Source organism: Pelophylax lessonae (assembly GCF_965119305.1).
Source record: "Pelophylax lessonae genome assembly, chromosome: 3".
NCBI lineage: Eukaryota > Metazoa > Chordata > Amphibia > Anura > Ranidae > Pelophylax > Pelophylax lessonae.
In genome coordinates this window covers 536892592-536920270 of record NC_138770.1, presented here as the reverse complement: position 1 = coordinate 536920270, position 27679 = coordinate 536892592, and the positions used below count along the sequence as shown (strand labels likewise).

At 41.5% G+C, this 27679-nt stretch overlaps 1 protein-coding gene across 3 annotated transcripts in view; it reads left to right on the top strand.

The window, feature by feature from the left end:
- Nucleotides 1-27679, top strand: part of TIAM2 (TIAM Rac1 associated GEF 2) — a 457180-nt gene that overhangs the window by 84805 nt on the left and 344696 nt on the right. For all 3 annotated transcript variants that reach the window (XM_082250259.1, XM_082250257.1, XM_082250261.1), the window contains exon 2: nt 20655-20746. The gene's annotated coding sequence lies outside the window, so the exon portion shown is untranslated. The remainder of the gene's footprint in view (nt 1-20654; nt 20747-27679) is intronic.

The following is a 27679-nucleotide window of genomic DNA, read 5'->3' as shown; positions in this document are numbered from 1 at the left end:
TCCTTTAGAGCGTGGCTATGTTCTTTCTTCATTGTCCCACTATTTGTAGGAATGTAGCCACCCCCTCTTGCTTGCTCCTGAGATGGTCTATGGACTTAAGGGATGTGTAGTGTGCATAGAGCAGTGGGCATGAGCACAACTAATGTTAAACGAAGATGTTAAAAGGAGGCAGAAAAACACAAAAAGTCAATTTAATTAAGAAAAAAAAAAAAAGAATTCAGGGCGATTAAGTATTTGACGTGTATGGATTATTTTGGGAGAATATAGATGTCGTTTAGTAAATAGTAGTAAAAGAAGTAGTAAATTGATATTTTTAATTTAACATCCCCCTCCCTTTAAAATTATTATTCTTATTATTATTTGCATTTATATAGCGCCAACAAATTCTGTAGCGCTTTAAAATATTCAATTACAAGCAAGTGGGTCCCGAAAAATAACTGTATTCAGAAGTGGGTCTCATCCCAAAAAAGTTTGAAGAGGTTACTAAGGTTAAGAAAATACTTGTACGACAGAATAGAAATTCGGAAGTGATGTATTTTTTTTGCGACTAAAACTGCACTGATTAAACGAAAATTGTAGGATCTGGTATCTTAAAGCGGAGTTCCACCCAAAAGTGGAACTTCCGCTTTAGGGAGTCCTGACCCCCCGACATGCCACATTTGGCATGTCATTTTTTGGGGGGGGGAACGGGTACCTAGTTTTGACAGGTACCCGCTCCCACTTCCGCTCGGAGCGCCGCGGCGCCCTGAGCGGAAGTTCTCCTCTCCCCCTCCCTCCCTGCAATCTTCTGGGACACGTCAGAGGTCCCAGAAGATTGCCGGCCAATCACGGCGCGCAGCGCGACTCGCGCATGCGCAGTGGGTACCCGGCTGTGAAGCCGCAAACTGTAACAGCCGGGTGCCCACAGCAGTGATGCCGGCGCCGAGGGAGAGGATCGAGGCTTCCGGCGGCCGCATCGCTGGACCGTTGGACAGGTGAGTAAATGGCTGGAACTCCGCTTTAAGAGCACAATTTTTCTCTTGGTGTCAGGAAAAACTTGTCAGAAGTAAATCATTTGATAGCAGCGATACGAAGCAGTAGACAGAAATGACAGTTAGTGCTTTTAATTGAGACAAGTACACACTATAGAGGGATATGCTTTGTTCATTTCATGTCTGAGGTTTACAACCGCTTTAAGGAATTTTGGTTGGTGTGGTTGGACAATGTCTGCTGTTGGCAATAATTAGTGTGTGCGTGTGTCTGGGCATCTTCTAAAGGTACAAACAAACTCCATGATAGCTCATACATTGTGGTCACATTGGATGCTTCTTCTTTTGTTCTCTGCCTTTTCTAAGCAATACTTTTTAGCAGTCTCCCTGGGTTGTCGTCCACATTTTAGGTCACTAAAGACAATAAAGACACAGGCTTTGATGAAAGTTAAAGCTGAACTCTGGGTTAAAGTGGTTGTAAACCCACTTTGGTGACATTTACCTATAGGCAAGCCTATATTAACCACTTAAGCCCCGGAAGATTTTACCCCCTTCCTGACCAGGGCCTATTTTGCGATTCGGCACTGCGTGATTTTAACGGACAATTGCGCGGTCGTGCGACGCTGTACCTAAACTAATTTTGCGTCCTTTTTTTCCCACAAACAGAGCTTTCATTTTGTGGTATTTGATCACCTGTGCAATTTTTACTTTTTGCACTATAAACAAAAAAAAAGCGTCAATTTTGCAAAAATAACAATATTTTTCACATTTTTTTATATGAAATTCCCCCCAAAAAATGTTAAAATCACAAATTTTTTAACATTTTCGGCCAATTTGTTTTATGCTACATATGTTTGGTAAAAAAAATCGCAAAAAGCGTCTTTTGATTGGTTTGCGCAAAAGTTATCGTGTTTACTAACTAAGGGAAAGATTTTTGTTATTTTTGTTGCTGTTTTTTTTAAACGCGTAATGGCGGCGATCTGAGATTTTTTTTGCGGTACTGCGACATTGCGGCGGACAGATCGGACCCTTGACTGACATTTTTGACACTTTTGGGGTTACCAGTGACATTACTACAGTAATCAGTGCTATACATATGCACTGTTACTGTAAAATGACACTGGCAGTGAAGGGGTTAACTTTTTTTGAGAGGGAGGGGTTATGTGTGTCCCTAGGGGCGTGATTCTAACTGTGATTGGCTGTGGCTTGAGGTGTAGAAACAATGATCAACGGTCCTACATAGTAGAACCGTATGATCACTATTCATACACAGGGGAGAATGACAGGCGGCTTGTTTACATTAGCCGCCTGCCTTTCCCCCGCTCTAACGGATGATCGCGACATCGGGTCCGCCGGGCACACGCGCAGGGGCGTCCGTGACCGCGCGGGAGCGGAAGCGCGCCTCCGGCAGCACGCGCTCGCTCCCTAGACCCTCACAGGCTAGCGACGTAGCCCTATGTCGCTTTGACTGTGAGGGGCTGACCGCCGCAGTAAATAGTTGTGCGGCGGTCGGCAAGCGGTTAAGGCTTACCTATAGGTGCTGTAAATATCTCCTAAACATGCACCATTTAGGAGATATTTACAGTGCATGCAGCCGATGATGTCATCGGCGCATGCGCTCTGAAGGAATGGCCACCCGTGCCGTTCCTTCAGAGCCCAGTGTCGTGAACGGCGGCTCCCGCGCGCATGCGCGGGAGTGATGTAATTGCGCCTCTGGCCAATCAGATGGCCGGAGGGCGCGAACAAGGAAGCAGGGCGGCAGGACATGTCAGCCACCCTGTCACTGAGCGGGCGGCACTGTGAGGGCTTAATTTTAAGGTAAGTATTTCATAATGAGCTAGTATGCGATGCATACTAGCTCATTATGCCTTTAACCCCTGACATGCCACATTTGGAATGTCATTGTTTTTGGGAGGGAGTGGGTACCTAGATTTGACAGGTATCCGCTCCCACTTCTGCTCGGGCTGCCTAGGCTGCTCGAACAGAAGTTCTCCTCTCCCCCTCCCTCCCTGCAATCTTCTGAGACACGTCACAGGTCCCAGAAGGTTGGCCGTCCACTCAGGACGCGCAGCGCGACTCGCGCATGTGCAGTGCGCACCCGGCTGTGAAGTCGCAAGCTGTCACAGCCGGATGCCCACACTAGAGATGCCGGCGCCACGGGGAGAAGAGGGAGAGAACCGAGGCACCCGCATCACTAGACCGTGGGACAGGTGAGTGTGTGTTTATTAAAAGTCAGCAGCTACACTTTGTTGCTGCTGACTTTAAATAAACACAAAAACGGGTGGAACTCCGCTTTGAGCAAATATTGTCTAAACACAAGAATCATGTGTATTCTTACTTGAATCTTGTGCTTAGTGTATTTATTCCAGATCTGTGCATTAATCCATGTGAAATGTTGCCTCTGTGTAGGAGCTTCCTGTAATAAAGACCGGTCACTACTGCTCTCTTTTCTTCTGCAGGGTGACTGGTCTTGTTTCCACCCCTTCTGTAGATTTCTGCAGGCAGTCTCTAGTGGGTGGGCCTGCTTTGCATGGGCTATGTACAGCACAATGATGATGTCACCACTGCTTTTACAAGGTAATGTCTGGGTTAGGAAAGGCGCACAAAGTGCATGTATGCCATTTGTGGCTTTTAAGAGTATATTTAAATAAATATTTGTATGCATTGGGGTTCAGCTTTAAAGTGTTACTAAACCCCGGACCCTGAATTAACACTATATCTGGTCTCCCACAGTACACAGAACATGGAAATGCAATCATTTTAGTAAATACAAGCTGCCAAATACCTTTTCTTGTCAGCGGTATATAGTAGTCTTGTGACTTCTATTACTGTGTGGTTAAAGCTTATAGGAGGAGTTTTCATTCTCCCCTGATTGTCCTATGAGACTGACCCTCTGTCTCGACAGTGCTGATTGGCTCTGTGCTGATCACATGCACTATCCCAAAAAAAAAAAAAAAAATCTCTCTAGCAATACACACATAACTGAGCATGTGCAGAGTGACTCCAAAGGCTCTGTCTTAATAGGAGATGGTTAGGGGACAGTGGAAGAAGCGGAGGATCAGAGAAGACAGGATCAAACAGCCTTTTTACACAATATAGAGGATTAACTCCTTAGGTTCCACAGTGAGTACAACAAGCATACTTTTCTGCATATACAGACTGATTTTACTGTTGTAAGCTTGGTAAAACTTTAATGTGATATAGTTGAATTGGAGGATTTGCTCTAAAATTTTCCAGTTTCACTGTGAATGGTTGGGAGCTAGGTTATATTTCGGCATTAGTATTGCAGCTGGTGATGTAAGCATGGGATTTGGACAATAATCTCACCAGGCTTCCTTTTCCCTATGAAGCCATTGCTAGGTGGAATCCCCCATCATTCCCCAGCTGGGGGTTAAGGAGTGCGGAGCAATTTTATGCTTTGTATTGTGACACTCCAGGGGACAAGTCAGGGGTCATTAGCCTGGCATGGGTTTGACAATTTAGTTTACCATTAAAGACTAGTATTTTCTGTGTACTTTATCTAGAAAAAAGTATTATAGTTTTTAATTCAAATTAAAGTAGTGACCCTGCTGATTATCCTTGAGAAATTCAGCAGAGAGAGAAGGTTGGAATTTTTTTATTATAAAAAATTTAAAATAAATTGCTTTTACTGATTTCATCGAATTACATAGATATTTAAAGACAAACTTCAGATTCGGCTAATAAATCAATATACATTTGTGTGCTCCTCAGGGCTTTTTTTCTCATAGAAAAGGTGCAGGAACTCCCCTTTCAAGTCACCCCTTGTCTCCGCCCCTACCCACCTCTGAGCACCATCCTTTGATTCCTCCCTCTATCCACCTCCCAGTTCCACCAAGTATAATTTTGTATAATTTTATGGAATTTGTTATTGATAAGCCATAAAATATATATTCACTGCATCCAGCAACAATAAACCCCCCTTTTAACAATAGTTTCCCCCAGCAACAAAGGACCCTCCCACAACAAAGTACCCCCCAAGCAACAATGGATCCATCAGAGCATTAATAGACCCCTCCAGCAACAATAGATATCCTAGCAGTCAGCTTCAATAGACCCTCCAGCAGCCAACAGTAGACCCCTCCCTCAATAGTAGATCCCTCCCAGCAACAAATTAATCCCAGCAACAATAGATTCTCCGGCACACCTCAACACCCCTTGCCATTTCATGCATTCAGTGCTAGAGGTGCCGGAACTGCGTTCCCCCGCGTTCCCGCTGAAAAAAAGCCCTGGTGCTCGTAATGTAAAAACATGCAAATGTACCATAGTACTAGAGTGAAAAATCTCTACCACTGAGACCTGCAGAGGTTTTATGTGTGCAAATAAGCATCCCCTGGAAAGCAACAATTATAAAGATAATTGTTGGAATATGAACTATGGCTCCTCTTTATGGCAATTAAAGGGAAGAGTTATGTGAGCCCCTGTATTCCTGCTTGTCTAGAACATGGGCTTCTGGTCTACTGATTCGCCAAATCATTTACAGCACCATCTAGTGGTGGAAGCAAAGATTAATGTCTCTAGGGAAGCAGGGGATGCACGATTCATTTTTTTTTTTGTATGACTCAAAGCTGCCTGAAGCAAAATGCGTAGTGGGAGATATGGCCCACGGACATTTGCATACTTGAATTTTTTATTTTTTGCATTATTTTGTTAATGTTTTCAATGATCAAACATGCAAAATCTACAGAAGGCAATATTGGGTAAAAAAACGACATTGACCACAACTGACATCAATAAAAAAAATGCAACTGAATGAAGAAAGCAAAAATGCAATGTTATGTCAAATAAAATAATCAACACTCGTGATCGGTAGGCTTTACATACTGCCCACAGTTAAAAAAAAATAGAAAAGGCCCTGAGTTCAAGTGTAGGACATCATGGTGATGGCAAAGCAGGGAGAAGTTGTAATTTCCCCATTGTTTACAGGCAGTGGGAGGTCACTATGATTGGGTAGGTACATGCACAAAGATTGGTGGAATAACCTTTTTTTTTTTTTACTATATTTTTTTTTACTATATGAAGAAAAAAAATGTTGACAAAAACTGTTTCCCTTTCTTTTTGTTTTAAAATAAAAATATCAGTGCAGTACAAACACCCTCAAAATGACCCTTGTTTGAAATGTAGACACACCAAAGTGATCTAATTTTTGCCACAGTTGGTATTGAGGAGGTTAAAAGATGGTGTTTGGTAATTATGCACTAGCCATATGTGCTCTAATAGTGTCCAGATCATACTCATAGGAGGTTATAGGGTTAATTTACAGGTCATATATAGTGGGAGAATGGGGATGATGCGGTTAATGTTAATGCGCGCTGTAAGGGAGGGGAAGGCGTTAATGTACAGGTCACCATAGTGGCAGGATGGAGATGAAATGTAGAGAAAAAAAAGGGGAGGTGATTGAAAATCGCTTAAAGTGTTTGTAAAGGTTTCGTTTTCTTTTTTTTTTTTTTTAATAAACATGTTATACTTACCTGCTCTGTGCAGTGGTATTGTACAGAGCGGCTTTGTACCTCCTCTTCTCGGGTCCCCTGTTGGCTCTCGAGGATTCTCCTCTTCTCAGTGTGCCACCATAAAATAACTTGGATAAGCCGCTGCAGATGAGAACAGCTCTGGATCGAGATAGGCTCAGGTAAGTAAAAGAGGGGGTCAAAAGGGCAATTTTGCCTTTACAATCACTAAAAATCTGCTACTTCCTACCCTCCTTCCTAAAATTCCTTCATGTGAGAAGAAGAGGAGGGCTCTCAAATGTAAAAATACGCAGTGTTTACATTTGTGATTAAAGCGATTGCTCATCATAGCGATAACAAGGCATAGAGCAACTCTAAATGGCTCGGTACATTTTGCCTGTGCTCTTTACTGTCTATTGACAGGGAGATCACAGGCACTGTATGTACGCTAGGCAATGCATTACCACTTACCTGCTGTTTTTTTTTCCATGTGGCGATAAGTGGATAACCAATGCCCTTATAAACACACCATATTTTGACCACACCCATATTTTTTTTATATACATTTTAACCACTTCAGCTCCGAAGATTTACCCCCCCCCCCTCTTCCTGACCAGGCAATTTTTACGGCACTGCGTAGCTTTAATTTAATTTTATCCTTTTTTTCCAAAAATAGAGCTTTCTTTTGGTGGTATTTGATCACCTCTGTGTTTTTTTTTCCACTATAAACAAAAAAAACGACCGACAATTTTGAAAAAAAAAAAAAAAAACAATGTTTTTTACTTTCTGCTATAAAACATATCCAATAAAAAAGTGTAAAAAAAAATCAAATTTCTTCATCAATTTAGAAAAATCCCAAAAAGCGTATATTGATTGGTTTGCGCAAAAGTTATAGCGTCTACAAACTATGGGATATATTTATGGAATTTTTCTTTTTTTTTTTTTACTGGTAACTGCGATCAGCGACTTATAGCGGGACTGCGATATTGCGGTGTAAAAATAAAAAAACACTGAAATTTTTTACACTTTTTTGGGGACCAGTAACACTAATACAGTGATCATTGCTAAAAAAGCAGGCGGATCTTCTCTCAGACATGCAGGGACAGATCAGCAGTCTCAGCTAAGCTGAAACTGCGATCTCTCTGTGCCTGTCACACACACACAGTGAGTAAGCACATAGGCATACATTTAACCCCTTTGATCACCCCCAGTATTAACCCCTTCCCTGTCAGTGTCATTTATACAGTAACAGTGCATATTATTTGGCACCGATTGCTGTATTATTGTCACTGGTCCCAAAAAAGTGTAAAAAATGTCAGTTAGGGGTCCGATCTGTCTGCCGCAGATCGCCGCCATTACTAATAAAAAATAAATAAATAAAAAGTCCAAAAATCTATCCCGTAGTTTGTAAACGCTATAATTTTCGCGCAAACCAATTAAAATACGCTTTTTGGGATTTTTTTTACCAAAAATATGTAGCAGAATACAAATTGGCCTAAACTGATAAAAACAAAAATTAAAAAAAATTTTTTATTGGGAATGTTTGATAGCAGAAAGTAAAAAATATGGCATTTATTTTCAAAATTGTCGCTCTTTTTTTGTTTATAGCGCAAAATCTAAAAACCGCAGAGGTGATCAAATACCACCAAAAGAAAGCTTGATTTGTAAGGAAAAAAAAGCCATAAATTTTATTTGGGTACGGCGTCTCACGACCGCACAATTTTCTGTTAAAGTAACGCAGAGCCAAATCGCAAAAAATGGCCTGGTCATTAAGGGGGCAAATCCTTCTGGGGCTGAAGTGGTTAAGCATGCAGCATCATTTCAGTAGGGTTCTAAAGTCTTGAGGACCCTAACAACATGTTGCTCATTCTTTTTTTATTTTTGTGCAAATGCTAGTTGCCTGGCTGTCATGACCCAGTGGCTTCAGCGGGTGTTCAGTTGCCGACCCAAAACTAGTATGCCTTTCAGGAGTTGTGAGTTTTTTGGCTGCATACATTTTCCAGACTGTGATTCAATCTGCACTAAATCGACCGACAGGCAGAAAACGAGTGTTTTCAGAAGTGGCCTTAATGGCCGCCTCCATAGTTCTCTCAGTACAGATCTCCTTCAAGTTCATGCAGAATAAATGTGTCCAGTTTTCCTTTGTTCCAAATGTCAAGCTGTTCTGATGAATACAGATACTTATCTTGTATATATACTTGTCAGTAAAAGGCTACCTGCTGCTTGCAGTGGTTGATGGCTAAAAAAATTGAAAATTGCTTTTTTTTTTTTTTCTTTTTTTGGCGAGAGAAAGAAAAGCATAGAAAATTATACAAAGTTTCTCATCTGCTGCTGCGTGCAAGTACAATCTTTCCTTGAACTCAGCCATTTTTTTTTTCTTTTAAGTCTGAGACCATATTAGTGTTCCTATTATTAACTAAATGTCTGAGGTGCTTTTGATAAACGCAAGTGATTAACCTCACTCCTTCACATTAAATGCATGCTGCGCGGAAAGTACAGAAGTAAAGCAGCGATCAGCATCTATACAGTACAAAGCAGCCATGCAATTACTGTACATATACAGAGAGGAAGTACCCAGACCTAATATTGCATTTACATCCTGCTCTTGTAGGTGGATAAAGCTTGTGTTGACATGGAATTAGGAGGGATGGATCAGTAGTACCACAAACATTTGGCGGTTTGTTCTAATAAAATACAATCAATACAATTTGATATCATTTTTAACGTGTCATTTCAGTAGCTAAAAAGAAAATTCCAGGTATGCATATTGTATACATTGTTCCACTTTGGACCAATACAACTATGCATATAGAGTAAGGTGACCAGATTTATAAAATTGGCAAATGGCACAGGACTGCATAATACACTGAGCGCTGGGCACAGGACTGCATAATACACTGAGCGCTGGGCACAGGACTGCATAATACACAGAACGCTGGGTACAGGACTACATAATACATAGAACACTGGGCACAGGACTGCATAATACACACAGCTCTCGGCACAGGACTACATAATACACAGAGCTCTGGGCATAGGACTACACAATACACAGAGCGCTGGGTACAGGACTACATAATACATAGAACGCTGGGTACAGTACTGCATAATACACAGAGCTCTGGGCAAAGGACTGCATAATACACAGAGCGCTGGGCACAGTACTACATAATTTTTAACCTTAAAATACGTAGGGGGTTCTTCACTGTAAGAGCAGTAAGGATGTGGAATTCTCTTCCGCAAACGGTCGTATCAGCAGGGAGCATCGATAGTTTCAATAAACTATTAGATGGGCACCTTAAAGACCACAACATACAGGGGTATACAATGAACGGTTAACAGCAAACACACACACATCATAGGTTGAACTGGATGGACTGATGTCTTTTTTCAACCTCACTAACTATGTAACTATAATACACAGAGCGCTGGGCACAGGACTGCATAATACACAGGGCGCTGTGTACAGGACTACATACTACACAGAGCGCTGGGCGCAGGACTACATAATACACAGAGCGCTGGGTACAGGTCTGCATAATACACCGAGCACTGGGTACAGGACTGCATAATACACAGAGCGCTGGGTACAGGACTACATAATATCCAGAGCGCTGGGCACAGGACTGCCTAATTCACAGAGCGCTGGCCACAGGACTACATAGTACATAGAACGCTGGGTACAGGACTACATAATACATAGAGCGCTGGGTACAGGCCTGCAGAATACACAGAGCTCTGGGCACAGGACTGCCTAATACACAGAGCGCTGGGCACAGGACTACATAATACACAGAGCGCTGGGTACAGGGCTGCATAATACACAGAGCGCTGGGTACAGGACTGCATAATACACAGAACACTGGGTACAGGACTACATAATACACAGAGCTCTGGGCACAGGACTGCATAATACACAGAGCGCTGGGCACAGGACTACATAATACACAGAGCACAGGACTGCATAATACACAGAGCGCTGGGCACAAGACTGCATAATACACAGAGCGCTGGGCACAGGACTACATAATACACAGAGCTCTGGGCACAGGACTACATAATACACAGGAGGGTGTTAGGCATAGAGTACAGGGTTCAGAGGTTTGCTATGCACAGAGGACACTTCTGCCCTCACATCCATAGCTCACCTCTGCACCCTTCTCTCACAGATTATCTCTGCAGCCACCTCTTAGCCCTTCCCCCACAACAGCTAAACTCCCCATCTCTCCATGCAGCTGCATCAGCTCTGACCCCTGCTCCCCCACTGCCCTCCCCTGTGTACAAACATCTGCTCATCTCCCATTCTCAGCCCTCCACACAGTAAATTTTTGGCTCTGCTTCTCCTCCACTGAACAGCAGCAGGAGCGGCAGTGAGATCGTCCAGCAGGGGGCATCTACATCTGAGGCACCAGGCTGTTTCTCAGCCAGCATGGGGTGCCCTGTCTACATGAATCTGGCCCAGACAAAACCGGGGACAGACTTGGACCGGGACAGTGTCCTTAATCTGGGAACGTCTGGTCACCTTAATACAGAGCGCCTTGAAAAACGATTTATTTTTACCTTTTGAAATTTTTCACATTTTGTCATGTTACAACCGAAAATGTTAATATATTTTATTGGGATTTTATGTGATAGACCAACACAAAGTGGCACATAATTGTAAAGTGAAAGGAAAATAATAAATGGTTTTCAAACGCTTTTTTACAAATATGTGAAAAGTGTAGCGTGCATTTGTATTCAGCTCCCCTGAGTCAATACCTTGTAGAACAACCTTTCACTGCAATTACAGCTACATGTCTTTTTGGGAATGTCTCTACCAGCTTTTCACATCTAGAGAGTGATATTTTTTCCCATTCTTCTTTGCAAAATAGCTGCTCTGTCAGATTGGAGGGAGAGTGTCTGTGAACAGCAATTTCCAAGTCTTGCCACAGATCCTCAATTGGATTTAGGTCTGGACTTTGACTGGGCCATTCTAACACATGAATATGCGTTGATCTACACCATTCCATTGTAGCTCTGGCTGTATGTTTAGAGTCTTTGTCCTGCTGGAAGGTGAACCTCCACCCCAGTCTCAATTCTTTTGCAGACTCTAACAGGTTTTCTTCTAAGATTGCCCTGTATTTGTCTCCGTCCATCTTCCCATCAAACAACTATACAACTCAAGCGCTCACTCTATCGGGAAATGTAGGCGTGCTGCTCTCCTCAGATGGGGAAAATACAAATACTAAAAGAAAAAAAGTAAGGAGACGCAAACACCTAGTGCATTATCCTTTGACACCTCTTGAAAATGTATTATAATGCCAAAAACATACTCACAAACAAGAAGAGTAAAATCGCATAAAACATATCCAACTCAATGTGGAAAAGAACACGTCCCTGTACTAGGACCGCTGACATTTCGGGAGACACGCTTCCTTCCTTAGAGCTCTTGAGGTGGATATGTTGTATGCGATTTTACTCTTCATGTTTGTGAGTATGTTTTTGTCATTATAATAAATTTTCAAGAGGTGTTGAAGGTATAATGCCTGGTACACACGTTCAGATAATCGGACGCCTTATCGTTTTCATTTTGTTGCATGATACTAATATCGAATTCAACAATGCCCATAAACGTAGGATTTTTTCGTACGATTCCGGGAAAAGCTTCCTGGTTGCTTAGCTATGTATCAGATGGTGCAAAACGAAAACAATGGCAGCCAGGCTTTTTCCATGCTATTTTAGTGTTTCCGATCATGCTCGGTCCTTGTCAATCGATTTTTAGCGGAGGCACACTGTACTGATTAAACAATTGTCGTTCGCTAGGCTATCGTATGACAGAAGTTTTAGTGTTTGTCCCTTCGGATTTTGTTGGACCAACTGTCGTGATCAGCTGTCGAAAGCTGTGTACTAACGATCAGATTATCGTGTGATCAAGTCGAAAGCGATTATTTTCGTACGATTATCTGAACGTGTGTACAAGGCATAAGTCACTAGGTGTTTGCGCCTCCTTCTTTTTTGCTTTCATCTTCCTATCAACCCTGACCAGCTTCCCTGTGCCTGCTGAAGAAAAGCATTCCCACAACATGATGCTGCCACCACCATGTTTCACAGTGGGGGTGATGTGTTCAGGGTGATGTGCAGTGTTAATTTACTGCCACATCTAGCGTTTTGCTTTTAGGCCAGAATGTTACATTTTGGTCTCATCTGACAAGAGCACCTTCTTCCACATGTTTGCTTTGTCCCTCTCAGGGCTTCTCGCAAACTGCAAAAGAGACTTTATATGGCTTTCTGTCAACAATGGCTTTCTTCTTGCCACTCTTCCATAAAAGCCAGATTTGTGGAGTGCACAACTAATAGTTGTCCTTTGGACAGATTCTCCCACCTTAGCTGTGGATCTCTATAGCTCCACCAGAGTTACCATGGGCCTCTTGGCTGCTTCTCCTTGCCCGGCTTGTTGGTTTAGATGGACGCCAACAGCTGTATTTTTACTGAGATTAAATTACACACAGGTTGACTTTATTTACTAATTAGGTGACTTCTGAAGGCAATTGGTTCCACTAGATTTTAGTTAGGGGTATCAGAGTAAAAGGGGCTAAATACAAATGCGTGCCACACTTTTCAGATATTTATTTGTAAAAAAAATTTGAAAACCATTTATCATTTTCCTTCTGCTCCACAATTATGTGACCCTTTGTGATGGTCTATCACATAAAATCTCAGTAAAATACATTTACATTTTAGGTTGTAACATGACAAAATGTGGAACATTTTAAGGGGTATGAATACTTTTTGAAGACACTATACTATAAATGGCTAATGCCTCTGATAGCTTTAAATTAATGAAGTAGACACCACAACACCAGTGATCTCTTGCTTCCAGGCCCTGCCCCAAGCGACTGCCCCACGACATTCTGAACACAGGAGGTCAGCTGCTCGGCAATGTCACCATTCAGAGAATGATAGAGAATGATAATACAAACATTCATTGAGAAAATGCAAAGCCTTCTCTGAATGGCACCCATGCTGAGTTGCTGACTGTCATTTACTCTGTTATTCAACATTGTACCAAAAATAATTTTAGACTATTTTATGAGACAAACAAAGTTTTCTTTTGGTGATAATTCATATCCACTCGTTTTTTTGTCTTTACATTTTCTATTATATAAAGGAAAAAAACACTTTCTGTTATAAAACAGCAAATAAAAATGCCAGGACAGTACAAACACCTCCTCTCAAATAATTGTTTGACTGAATAATGTACAGGTCATGCACAGAGGAAGGAGGAGGTGAAGGGGTTAATGTACAGGTCAGATACAGTGGGGGGATGGAGATGAAGGGGTTAAGGTACAGATGTGAAGAATAAGGGCGGTGAGGGGTTAATATAGAAATTGCATACAGAGACAGATAAGCGATGAGATACACAGGAGAGGAGTGGAGGTGATGAAAACAATCAAAGACCCACTACCACCAATCTGCTGCTGCTTGCGGTCATATCCGAATGCATGATCATGCATTAGTTCCCTAATTGTAAGAGGAATGGGAGGGCTCATAAATGTAAACACCGCATGTTTAGATTTGTGATCACTGTGATTGGACATCACAGTGATCACAAGGTACAGAGCCATTCTGTCAGCTCTGTACACCTCATCTGATCTGATTAGATTGCAGCTTATAACAGGTGCACTGGCTGTAAGAGTGCGATTTCTGAACTGCTTTCTAGAACTGGGTTCCAAAAATAACCCATGTTATTTTTCTATGTTATCCCCCCCCCATGTTTTTTTCAAAATGCGATAGTATAGAGATGGTTAATGTAATAAACGGCCACAGTAATGAACAGCTAGGCTCAGAAATGGGTACAACTAAGCATGACTTTAAGGGTCCATGTACACGGGACGCTGGAAATGACCGTTTAGGAGCAGTTGGGCGTTTTTTTCAGAAGCCCCTGAACCCATCTACATTTTATCTTATCTGTCCATGTACACCAGGTCGTTTACAGTCATTTGCAGGCAGTTGCGTTCAGGGACTTTTTTTAGAACGCAATTATTTTGCGTTCGAACGTGTGTTTCCCGGCGTTTCAAGCGCACAAACGCGTCTGAACGCGATGACCCGCGTTTTTCCATTTTAAAGGGGAATAATTTTTTTGACCTCTAGGAACGCTTCTAAACGCAAACGCCGCTAAACGCCCGCTAAACGCGGGTACAAACGCGACCGAACGGACGTTTCAAACGTCCTAAAAATTCCAGCATTCAAAGGGACTTTTAACAACGTCCCGTGTACATGGAGCCTTACAGGAAAGGCTGACATTTTCATACATGTACCTTTTATCATATCATTAATTTGATTTGCCAAGGTTTCTTTTAGGCTCCATTCACATGATTTTTTCATGCTTTTTGCGGAATCAGATTCGATTTTTTATTTTTTTTTTAAAACTTTTATTTATTGATTTTCATACACAGAAATACAAAGACTTACAACAGCCCTTCCAACTGGGCTGAACAATACAACCAATAAAAATCGACACAATAACAGTCAGCTTGCGGCTTCTCATATAGCCCTTAGGCCCCACATGAATGGTATATTCTGACAATTTCCCATGTAGACATTCATACCCATTGCAGCAATAATATGAGAGACTCCACCCCACTATCCAGTTGCAACATATGATACTATGTCTCCAGCCTCTACGACTACACACCTTGTTTGTCAGTGAAAGTATACATGCAAACACGTCCTCCCCATCCTGATATTCTTATGTGAAACCATGCGCCCTGACAAACCCTATCCTACAGATTCTGTCAGAATCAGTCAGACACCGTGGATGTGTTATTGACCCAACAGTCCAATACCTTGTTGAACTTGGTAGGTATTCCCCTGTTTATGTATGTCGCTTTATACATAGAGAGTGCCTTGTTTATAACCGCTTTCCAGGCCTGTACTGTAGGTGGTCTGGGTTTTTTCCATGAGAGTATTATTCATTTTGTGGCATAACAAAATAAAGGCGTCAAAAGAGTACGTGTAGTGTTTTTGTGGGCCTGGCCATACTCTAAACCTAAGAGACACACCTCCACCATTGGTTGTATAGTTATAGCTGTAACCTCAGCTACACAATCCGTGACTCCCCTCCAAAATTCCAGAATCTCCACACATTCCCAAAATATATGATCAAAGTCTGCATTAGTAAAAGTGCACCACTAACAGCTAGGGAACTGTGTGGGAAACAGCTTTGTTAGCCTGGCCGGGTGAGGTATATGCCCTGCAAAAATTTGTATTGGATAAGATGGTCTCTGGGTGATAACAATCTGGAAAAATTTATGTCCCGTAAGTCATCCCAATCATTCCCATCTAATTGTGGAAACACAATCTCCCACGCCGCCCAGCAGCGTGCGAAGTGTTCCAAAACATCCGTGAATACATGTTTGTAAATTGTGGACAATGCCTTTACCAGGGGATCCTCTCTAAGCAGGGACTCCAACCCACCCGCCCGGGACCTGGAGGCCGGCTGTGCCAAATTAAGCATTGAACGTGTGTCGAATTTGGAGATATCAGAATAGATGTGAATTGGGGAGATGGAACTTGGCCCTCAAAGCATCAAACTGGAGAAGCCCCCCATCCCCCACAGTATCACCCACCTTCTTGATGTTATATTTTGCCCATACGGCTGGGTCAGGGTGGACAAAGAAGTCAAACTAGGGTTCTTCCACAATGGTGTGTGAGGCGAGATTCCCCCCCCTTTTCTCCTCAGCTACCACCCATGCTCTCTCTGTTGCCTGCATTGATATAGTGAAACTATATGGTGCCCTGGGACCCCGCAGCACTAGATGCGACAGTGCCTCATATGAGCCACCAATAGCCACCTCTAGGGCAGTGGCCACATCGTCGTCCAGGCTATTTAGCCACCTGTGGACAAAGACTAGCTGTCCTGCAAGGAAAATCAGGAACCACCAACTCCCCTGGCCTCCAGGGCTGTTGCAAGGTTTGTAGCTTAATTCTAGGGTTGCCTCCCTGCCATATAAAGGTCATGGTAAGCCGATCAATATTTCAATATCAATATTTTTAAAAATATATTTTGGAATCCACACGGGAATTTCTAAATACGTACAAGAAGAGGGGCAAAAATTTCATTTTGAGTAAATTAATTCGGCCAATAAGTGTCAGGCATAGCTTTTGCCAAGATTGTAGCTTGTAGTGAAGCTGTTGCAGCAGTGGAGTGAAATTTAGCATTAAAAAGTCCGAGACTGAATTGGAGATGTTTAGACCAAGGTATTTTATCCTGTCCACTTGCTCGAGTGTGCAAGTAGTAGGGATTCTCCACCTTGAGGATGGCGTTTTTAGGGGGAGAATTTGGGATTTGCTGCAGTTGACCTTTAGTCCTGAAAATTTTGAAAAAAAATTCAGAATGTCCAGCACTGTCGACAAGGAAGGCTCAGAGTCTCTTAGGAAAAGGACCATGTCGTCTGCATAAAGTGTAATTTTCTCTGACAATTTACCCACCTGTATCCCCTGTACCTCTGTGGAATTTCTCAATGCTGCCGCCAAGGGTTCAATCATCAAGGCAAAGAGACCCGGGGACAATGGACAACCTTGGCGAGTGCCCCTCCCCACAGGAAAGTTATCCAACAGCATGCCATTCAAAGCTGCTGTGGGATGTTGATAAAGGATATCAATCCATTTCCTAAATTTACTACCAAACCCAAATTCCTGTAATACGATTCCCGTATACCGCCAGCCTACAGAATCAAAGGCCTTTTCTATATCCAGAAAGACCAATATTCCACCACTGGAGATCTCAGGTCTCAACTAGGTTTGTGTAAACACTCTTCTCAGGTTAATGTCTGCAGTTTTTTTGGGCATAAACCCCGACTGATCAGGAGAGATAAGGTGGTGAAGGATCGTCATCAGTCTGGTAGCTAGGGACTTGGTAAGCATCTTGACATCCACATTGGGCAACGAAATAGGTCTGTATGAGGTGCACAATAAGGGATCTTCATCAGGTTTAGCTAGTAATACAATATGTGCTTCGCACATGGAGGGGGAAAGGGTACCTTTCCGGCAGCAATCCGCATAAAGCCCAAGCAACTTGGGAGCCAGGAGTTCAGCGTACTGCTTATACCACTCCACTGGCAGACCATCGGGTCCAGGTGCCTTGCCAGTGGGGAAGGATCCGATCGCCTGAACTATCTCCTCCTCCCTTAGATCAGCATCCAGAAATTCCCCACCACCCTCTGGCAAAGTAAGCAAATGAAGTGCACTGAGAACACGTATCAAATCCTTGTTGTCGTAGAATGGTATGGGCGTATATAATGTGTTATAGAAGGACCTTAAAATTTGTAATACCGGTACATCATCTCTACCTGTCAATAACTCACCTGTCAGGGAAGTTATGCAGGGGACAACCGTCTGAGGACTGCCAGTCGCTTTGAGTAGGGCCAATAATTTACTGTTCTTGTCCCCCTTTTCAAATACATTGCACGCTTTTTGTTTTAAGGAGGCAGAGGTAAGGTTTTGGTAATAAAGATGTAATTCCCTTCTAGCTAACTGCAGTGCAGCCACTGCATCTGATGAAGGCATTGCAGCATAAACTGCACACTCCCTCTCCTTATCCTCCAACAAGGCCGGATTCGATTTTTTTAACATGGGTTCCTATAGAACATGTTCACATCAATACATTTTTGTGCCTCTGCGCTTTTGGAAAGGATCAGGGACTTTTTTAAACGCAAAACGGTGCTTTTTTTTTTGCGTTTTTGGTTTAATAGACTTCAATGGGAAAGCTGCAGAAAAGCAGTGCGTTTTTGCCGCAGTTTATGTTTTGCATTTTATAATCTGCCCAACAACAAATTAAAAAAAAAAAAGTATAAAAATGCAAATCTCGGCAAAATCGCGGTAAAATTGCATGTTCAAAAATGCAAAGGGCACTGCAGAATTGCTCAAAAGCAACATGCATTGGTGTAAATTGATCCTTAGAGGGAATCCTTTAAAGGTTTTTTGCCTGTTTAAAGTTAAAATTTTACAAATGTATAAATGCATTAACGCATGTTTAAATTACCAAACCCATCTACGATAGATTTCACCTTTATACGAATCAGTGACATTGAGTAAAGTTTTACATAGGATAACCTTATAAAATGGCAACATTGGCAGAATGCAAAGATAAAGATCTATTTTGTAGTTAGACCTCCATGTATTTAGATGTCTTTGAGCACTCTATAATTTGCCCATCTGGATAGCTCAGTATTGTTTCTCAGCTCAGATGCATAATAGACTTGGTGTTCTGAAAGCATTCATGTTTCCTTTTCTATCTGGTGACAAGAAAAGTCTTTTTTCATTGTGCTGGAATGTTAGTATGTTGAACAATAGCTTCTACGTGGCTTGGAAAAAAATCCTACAAATATTATGCTTTTGCATTAGTAGAGATTACTTATCCGTAAAATTGACTTCAATTGAAATTTAAACTGCGGTGTATTATCTTTTTATTCTTGTATGTTGTGTTGATTGTGTATTTGACATTTCACTTAAGAATGATTTTGTATTTTTATGCTTGAAACAAGGTCACTTATATTTTTACTAATTTTATTTTAATCACTTTAGCCCCGGAGGATTTGGCTGCTCAAAGACCAGGCCCTATTTTGCGATTCGGCACTGCGTAAATTTAACGGACAATTGCGCGGTCGTGCAATGCTGTACCCAAACAAAATTGACGTCCTTTTTTTTCCCCACAAACAGAGCTTTCTTTTGGTGGTATTTGATCACCTGTGCGATTTTTATTTTTTTGCGCTATAAACAAAAAAAGAGTGACAATTTTCAAAAAATAACAATATTTTTCACATTTTTTTATATGAAATTCTCAAAAAAAATGTTAAAAATCAAAATTTTTTACCATCTTAGGCCAATTTGTTTTCTGCAAAATATGTTTGGTAAAAAAAATCGCAATAAGTGTATTTTGATTGGTTTGCCCAAAAGTTATTGTGTTTACTAACTACCGGAAAGATTTATGTCATTTTTATTGTTTTTTTTTTTTTAACTAGTAATGGCGACGATCTTTTTTTGTGGGACTGCAACATTGCGGCGGACAGATCGGACCCCTGACTGACATTTTTGACAGTTTTGGGGATACCAGTGACATTACTACAGTAATCAGTGCTAAAGATGTGCACTGTTACTGTAAAAATGACACTGGCAGGGAAGGGGTTAACATTACTGGTGATCAAGGGGTTAAGTGTGTCCCTAAGGGCGTGATTCTAACTGTTAGGGGGCGTGGCTTGTGAAGTAATCACAGAGACATGCGATCCTATATAGCAGGATCACATAGCCTCTGTGATCACTTCAGGGAGAATGACAGACGGCTGTGTTTACATCAGCCGTCTGTCGTTCTCCCTCTGCTGCGGGAAATCATGAGTGGCCGGCGGCCATCGGAGCCGCCGGTCACACGCACTGGCGTGAGCTTGTTAGTAGTACTAGGTCGCTTTGCCCAGGAGCGGCTGCCCGCCGCAGTAAAACTGCAGTGGGCGGTCGTTATGTGGTTAAAGAGGAATTTGAATATCCCCTGTGTTTTATTTTTAATCACCTTTACCTTTTAATCTGGGTTATCGCCAGAAAATATATTCACACACATGGCGTGCACACTGGGTCACAGAATGCTTCGGACGTTATCAGGATTTGGTTGTCTCCTCCTGGTTCAGGCTGTTGGCCTCCTGATGATGTACCAACAAGATCTACCTTTCTCTGTATTAAAACTTATGCCTCCTGGGATGTGTGATGTGCAAGAAAGACATCTCCACTGATGAAGCCCGTGCAAAGTCGCGCCAAAGTCGCAGTGCAGGCAACTTCACAGGTCGCCCCCGAAGTCGGATCGCCATAGTGTGAACCGACACTTATGAACCTGTTTAATTTGTTTGTTTTTTTTTCTTTTTGTACAATGCTAGTATTTTTGTCATGTTTACTATGTAACATTTCTGCATTTACAACTGCATGCAAATAGTTCTGATTTAATATAAAAAAATTTAAAAAATGTAAAATGTTAAAATTTGCACTTGGTCCTAATAGCATGAAACTATTGATTATGTGGAGGCTCCAGATTTCAAAGTATTTCCACTTTTTCTTGAATTCACCAAAATATATTCCCCACAATGACCAATCCATGCCTGAAACCCCCAGAGACCCTCAGTGATCTCCTTTTAAGTTCAACATCTGCTACTAATGTGCTCCTTTCTTTCTTTATTAAGACTGGCATCTCGTTATTTTGCAGGGTTAGATGAAAAGAGTTTTTGGAGTTGAAGCATTCAGTGGAGTAAGCGACACTTTACAAGCAAGCAGGCTACAGCTCAGACGTGTGCTTGTGTGAGTATATTCATCTTTATATTTCTAAACACAAAGCTATGTGTATTGCACTGTTCTCCTAATTAGAAGTAATGTGAATTCATTCTTCTTTGGTTTTGCATCTTTCCTAATTTGAATTCATTGTTTTATTATTCTGTATATGAAGACTTATATTTAGAACTAAACTCTAGATACACAGCTTAACCACTTTTAGACCGGAAGATTTTCCACCTTAATGACCAGGCCCTATTTTGCGATTCGGCACTGCGTTATTTTTAACGGACAATTGCACGGTCGTGCGACGCTGTACCCAAATTTAATTTACGTCCTTTTTTCCCCACAAATAGAGCTTTCTTTTGGTGATATTTGATCACCTGTGCTATTTTATTTATTGCGCTATAAACAAAAAAGTGCGACAATTTTGAAAAAGAAAACAATATTTTTCACATTTTGCTATATGACATTCTCAAAAAAAAAAATCAAAAATCAAAATTTTTTAACATCTTAGGCCAATTTGTTTTCTGCTACATATTTTTGGTAAAAAAAAATCGTAATAAGCGTATTTTGATTGGTTTGCGCAAAAGTTATTGTGTCTACTAACTACGGGAAAGATTTATGTCATTTTTATTTATTTATTTTTTTTTACTAGTAATGGCGGCGATCTGCGATTTTTTGCGGGACTGTGACATTGCGGCGGACAGATCAGACCCCTAACTGACATTTTTGACACTTTTGGGGGTACCTGTGACATTACTACAGTAATCAGTGCTAAAAATATGCACTGTTACTGTAATAATGCCATTGGCAGGGACGCCTGACACACGCGCCAGCTTCCCCGCTGACGAGCTTTGGTGGGAGCTACCGAGAGCTATGTCGGTCTGCCCAGGAACGGCTGCCTGCTGCAGTAAATCTGCGGCGGGCGGTCGTAAAGTGGTTAAGTTAGCGCAGCGGCTCCAATTGGAGCTGACAGTTTTTTTTTCCATTCAACTCAGTGGAAAAACTAATAGTGTGTAACAGGCTTAAGACTTATAGGCCTTTTCTCTCTCCCAGAGAGACTATCTAAAGGATTTAGTGCCTCAAAGCTGCATCAGGTGAGTCCTGAATATCCACCTTGTAGAACGTAGAAAAGAACAGAAGACCACCAGCTGGTAGCCTTTTAAACTTGGAAGGATGCTTGATGCTGAAAAAACGAAGAAGCATTCACAGATCTAGAGCTTGCCTTGACAAGCTCTAGATCTAGATTGCGGCGGGCGGTCGTAAAGTGGTTAATAATCAGATGAAGTACATATAAGAGGTTTTTTTTTTTTTACCTGCCAGGGGATTTGTATTTCTGTTATCATCCAGGTCTGAGATTTACACAGCTCTGCCACATAGCACAGCCCTGCCTGGATGGCCAGGAGACCTGAATTTTCTCTACTGAAGTTAAGTAAAGCCCCGTACACACGGACCGGCATTGTCTAGTTCAATACAAACCGACCAACATTCGGCCCATGTGTAATTCATTCAATCCTTTGATTGGCTTCTGTCGAACGAGCATGCTGGAAAATCAGCAGCCGACCAGCTCTTGATCAGCGCTCTCAGCCAATGGCGGAGTACGCTGATCAGAGTGTTCTGGCAGGGGGGATTTCCCCCTGTCAGAATACAACAGCTCAGCGGGGAGATAGCTGTACTAACTTTGGATAGTTAGCGCAGCGGCTCCAACTGGAGCTGACAGTTTTTTTTTCCATTCAACTCAGTGGAAAAACTAATAGTGTGTAACAGGCTTAAGACTTATAGGCCTTTTCTCTCTCCCAGAGAGACTATCTAAAGGATTTAGTGCCTCAAAGCTGCATCAGGTGAGTCCTGAATATCCACCTTGTAGAACGTAGAAAAGAACAGAAGACCACAAGCTGGTAGCCTTTTAAACTTGGAAGGATGATTGATGCTGAAAAAACGAAGAAGCATTCACAGATCTAGAGCTTGCCTTGACAAAGAAGGTTTAAACCTGATCCTAAAGACCATACACTTGAATGATGGTCAGTGTGGGTCACCTCGAAATAGTGGAATAATAAAGGAATCAGTTTTCTTGAAGAAGCAGTGGCTGTGAGAAAGACACTCACAGCCTGAAACACATCTAGATAATGGAGGGAATATACCTTTTGGTGAACTGGAGAGAGATAGAGGGTCGGGAGAACCATTTCCCGATTTAGGTAAAGGCAGAGATGTATAGTAACGAAGTAGAACGACTTAAGTACTGTACTTAAGTACCGAAATGCGGTATCTGTACTTTCCTAGAGTAGAATTTTTTTCTCCTACTTCTACTTTTACTTCACTACATTTTTTCGATGATTTCGATACTTCTACTCAAGTATTTTTTTTTTGTGCTGCATAGTTACTCGTTACTTTTAAAAAAATTACCACTGCCAGAACAGTAGATGGCAGGTTGCATAAAGCTCAAAAAAATGTGTATAATGTCATTTGTAAATCAGCGCATACGAAAATAAAGGCTGTGTATAATAAAAGCTGCTATACCAAATCTTTCCAATAAAAAGAAAATATGAAACAAACAAATAAATGGTGCTACAGCGCTTAAAGTGCATCAAGAAACTACTAACAAACACAGGTTAATCATTTGAATAAATCATTTGAAATAATAAAAACAATATGATGTTCATACTTTTGACTTCTTTCTTTAATAACTACATAACACAGTACTTGTACTTCTACTTTCAGTACTTGAGTAGAAATTTTTTTTCAAAACTACTGGTACTTTTTACTTTTAGTACTTAAGTAGCAAATTTTTTGATAAAACTACTTGCAATACTTAAGTAAAAAAAATGTTGAATACTTTAGTACTTCTACTTAAGTAACTTTTTCTGCGAGCACTTCCACTTCTACTCAAGTAATTTTTTGATCTAGCACTTGTACTTTTACTCAAGTAGAAATTTTGAGTACTTTATACAAGTCTGGGTAAAGGTAGAACCACCTAGGACAGAAGGGCCTCAACTCCAGCTTATCCCTGTACAAAACCAGAAAGAGTCCTTACAGGATAAGGCCACCAGTTCAGACACTCTCCTGACAGTGGTGATGGCTACTAAAAACACCACTACCTACCTCACAGGGGGAGCTACATGGGAATTCCCTGTACAAAGATCTAAATCAAGAAATAAAAGATTAACGGTCCCTAATACAGGACTGGGTAGAAACCTGGCCCTGAAGTGCTAAAGTGCCAAGTGTTAGTCCAGACCTAGCTGCAGTAAAGAGGGGATTTGTCCTATGGAGAAACTCTTAGAGTTAAAGCCCTGATTCAGACTCACAAGTATGCTTTCCATGTCTGATGATAGACTTATGGGAGGTAACCTTCCTAGTTGTTAGCATCATGAGAAACAAAGGTTCAGAGATGTCCCTAACTAAAAAAGAATTAAAATAAAAACAGGTCCTCAAAAGCAATTGCGAGAAAGCCAGTGACCATGAAGTAGGATGGCAAATCAGTCCTTGGGACAGAATATCTCAACAGTGCAGCAGAGCCCAGATTCATCCCTGATGGGTGATTTACACTAGCGCCATGGAGTTGCCCGACTCTCCAGTGAGATAGTCCAATATTGTAGAGAGAAATCGTCTGCAGTTCCAGAATGTTGATTGGGAAATGAGACTCCTCTAAGATTATGTCTCTTGCACTGACTGTGTGAGTAGGATTCCTCCTCAGCCAATAGCTGGCATGCGGTACGAGGGTCTTCCAGAACACAGGATGGAATTTTCCTGATTCCAGAGCCACCAGGACAGGGACATGTTGGTTTTCAGTGGCGGATCAATCTAACCAGGGACCTGATTGACTTGTTCCATGATGATGGAATGTTTTGTTGTAGATATGTGCAATAAAAATGAATAAGTACCTCTCAGGAGGCTACCTTCAGGCCTTCTTATGCACAACCAGAGAGTTGGGTGACTCCTGGGATGGAGAGTTCAAATCTGAGACTGAGTAGAAATAAATGAGCAATATGGCTGTTCCAATGCACATTCATAAATATTAGATTATTTTCTATCAAGGTAATATCTCTAACTGGATGCAAGTCATAGGTACACGCACCTAAAAGGTTTTATGATTAACCCCAATCTGTATAGGATTCTAATCTTTGATGTGAAAACTAGTTTCAGAAAATGATGATGATTAATACATGGAAGTGTAATCAGTATATTTCCTCATGTAGTTAAGTTAGGTCCCATGTTACTTTGACCTCTGTACTATTATTAATTATTCTACCAGACAGTGGTGTCTTTTTATGAAATGGAGATGGCAGTGATCCTGCTGATCACAGCTCATTTCCGATCATTCTCAGTTTATGAAACAGAAATGATCAGCGTAGAACATGTTCTTCGCTGATCATCTCTTCACACGGGAATCTGTCATTGCCTGACACAGAAACAGCCAGGCTATGAAGCTGCGATCTCCGCACTTCACTGGCGATCTGTGCCAGAATTCACACTCCCGGATTCACCAGCCTGGAGCTTGTGAAGCGGGGAGTGAAGACCAAATCGGGGGAGAACTGAGGGGGAAAAACGAAGATTATCGACTTCCTTCTTCCTCGTTCAGACACCCCAACACAGTTATCATGTCCCCCTGCCATATTTATATATATATATATACATGTATATATATACACACATACATGTAAATATATATTTAATGTGTCTATATATATTAAATGTATGCGTGTGTATATTCAGTGTATATATATTTATGTAAGGGGACTATTATTTATTAACATTAGGGGGGATCGTGTACTCAGCGGTGGTAATTTATCACTGCTTGTTAACCACTTTACCGCTAAGTACTGTAATAGTACTGCGGCAAAGTGGCTCGTTCCCGTCTGACGACGTAGACCTACGTCGTCAGGCTCCTCCCCTGTAGGCGGCGCTCGCGCGCCGTCTGAGGCGCACTCCCGCTGTTTTCATTCACAGCGGGAGTTGGGCCAGGGGAGGAGCAGCGGCGATCGCCGCTGCTCTGCCCCGATCGTCGGGGATCTAGTGTGGAGATCCGCCCGCCTGTGTAAACACAAGCGGGCGGATCTCCTCAGTGACAGGGAGTGACAGATCGGAGTGTTCAGCATAGCTGGACATCCGATCTGTCCCTGTCTCACAAAGTCACCTCCCCCCCCACACGTCAGTAAGCACCAGGCATACATTAACCCCTCCCTCTCCAATAAAGTTAACCCGTCCCTGCCAGTGTCATTTTTTCAGTAACAGTGCATATTTATAGCACTGATTACTGTAGTAATGTCACTGGTACCCCCAAAAGTGTCAAAAATGTCAGTCAAGGGTCCGATCTGTCCACCGCAATGTCGCAGTCCCGCAAAAAAAATCGCAGATCGCCGCCATTACGCGTTAAAAAAAAAACACCAAAAATGACAAAAATCTTTCCCTTTGTTAGTAAACGCAATAACTTTTGCGCAAACCAATCAAAATACGCTTATTGCGATTTTTTTTACCAAACATAGGTAGCAGAAAACAAATTGGCCAAAAATTTTAAAAAAAATTGGTTTTTACATCTTTTTTGGGGGGAATTTCATATAAAAAAATGTGAAAAATATTGTTATTTTCTCAAAATAAACGCTATTTTTTTGTTTATAGCGCAAAAAGTAAAAATCGCACAGGTGATCAAATACCACCAAAAGAGAGCTCTGTTTGTGGGAAAAAAAGGACGTCAATTTCGTTTGGGTACGGCGTTGCACGACCGCGCAATTGTCAGTTAAAGTCGCACAGCGCCGAATCGCAAAAAGTGGCCCAGACGTAAGACAGCAAAATGCTCTAGTGGTAAAGTGGTTAAAGAGCGCCAGTGATTTTCATACTACGGCAATCTCGCTTTGTCTCACGAGATTACAGGCGCTCCCATTCACTTCTACACAGATCTCTGCAGTTCTCTGAGAAAACAGTTCTCCTCTGATCACCCTGGGAGAACTGAAGTTCTCCGCTTCATAAAAAGGGTGCCAGAGGAGATAATTTTCCCTGGAGAACTGCAGAGAAGCGAACAGAGAAAAAAATTCACCCTTTCATAAACGTACACCATTGTGTATCTATAATCAATTCTACACATGTTTGCATCTGATTGAAAGATGCCTGGCAATAATTTCACTAAAGTACCAAGAATCAAAGAACTTATAGGCATTAATTAAAACAGTTTGTTTTTATTTGTTATTTTTTGTCTTTTGGTGAAAAGTGATGAATGAAATTACTGATAATGGTTGTCCTAATTTGATAAATTACATTTAATTAAGGAAGTATACGTCCTTATTGTAAAGGGTATTTGATTGCTGCCTAGCATATAGACCAGTCAGGTGATATCAGCCTCTATTTGTAGCATGTGATTTTATGACTTGGCTTTTGTCCCACAATTTTAGAGCTGATTCTTCCTTCCTAGGTAATAAAGCGGAATGCAATTGGTATTGTTCTGTTCAGTCTCGGCAGTTCAAGTGGGCAATGCTCCTTTTGTTTTATTAATGGTGTAATTAGTTGCCTTTGTTAAATTCCCTTGCCTGTATGAAAGTGCAAAAAATGTTGACTGAAATTATGGGGGTTAAAATCCTTTTTTTTCCCTGTGAATTCAGTAAAACTAATTAGGGTGTTTTTTTTTGGAATTTAGTAGTTTGTTCTTATGGTCATTTAGAGTGGGGACAAAACTATCAAAATATCAGAATAATAAAGAAATATTTATTTTATATCTCTTTTTTATCTGCTTTACAAATAACAATTTATTCATCACAAAGAATTGAAAGAGCACTATAGGGCTTATTTATAAAGCAGTGAATGTGACATTCACCAAATTCACACTGTGGGTTAGTATACGCAAGGGCTTGTTTAAACAGCTATATGCCTAAAACTCTGAATACAGACAGTGTTTGTCCAAAGTTGTATGCCCATACACATAAGGACGCAGATAGCAGCCTACAGCCATTGACTTCTAGTGGTGGCTGTACACGG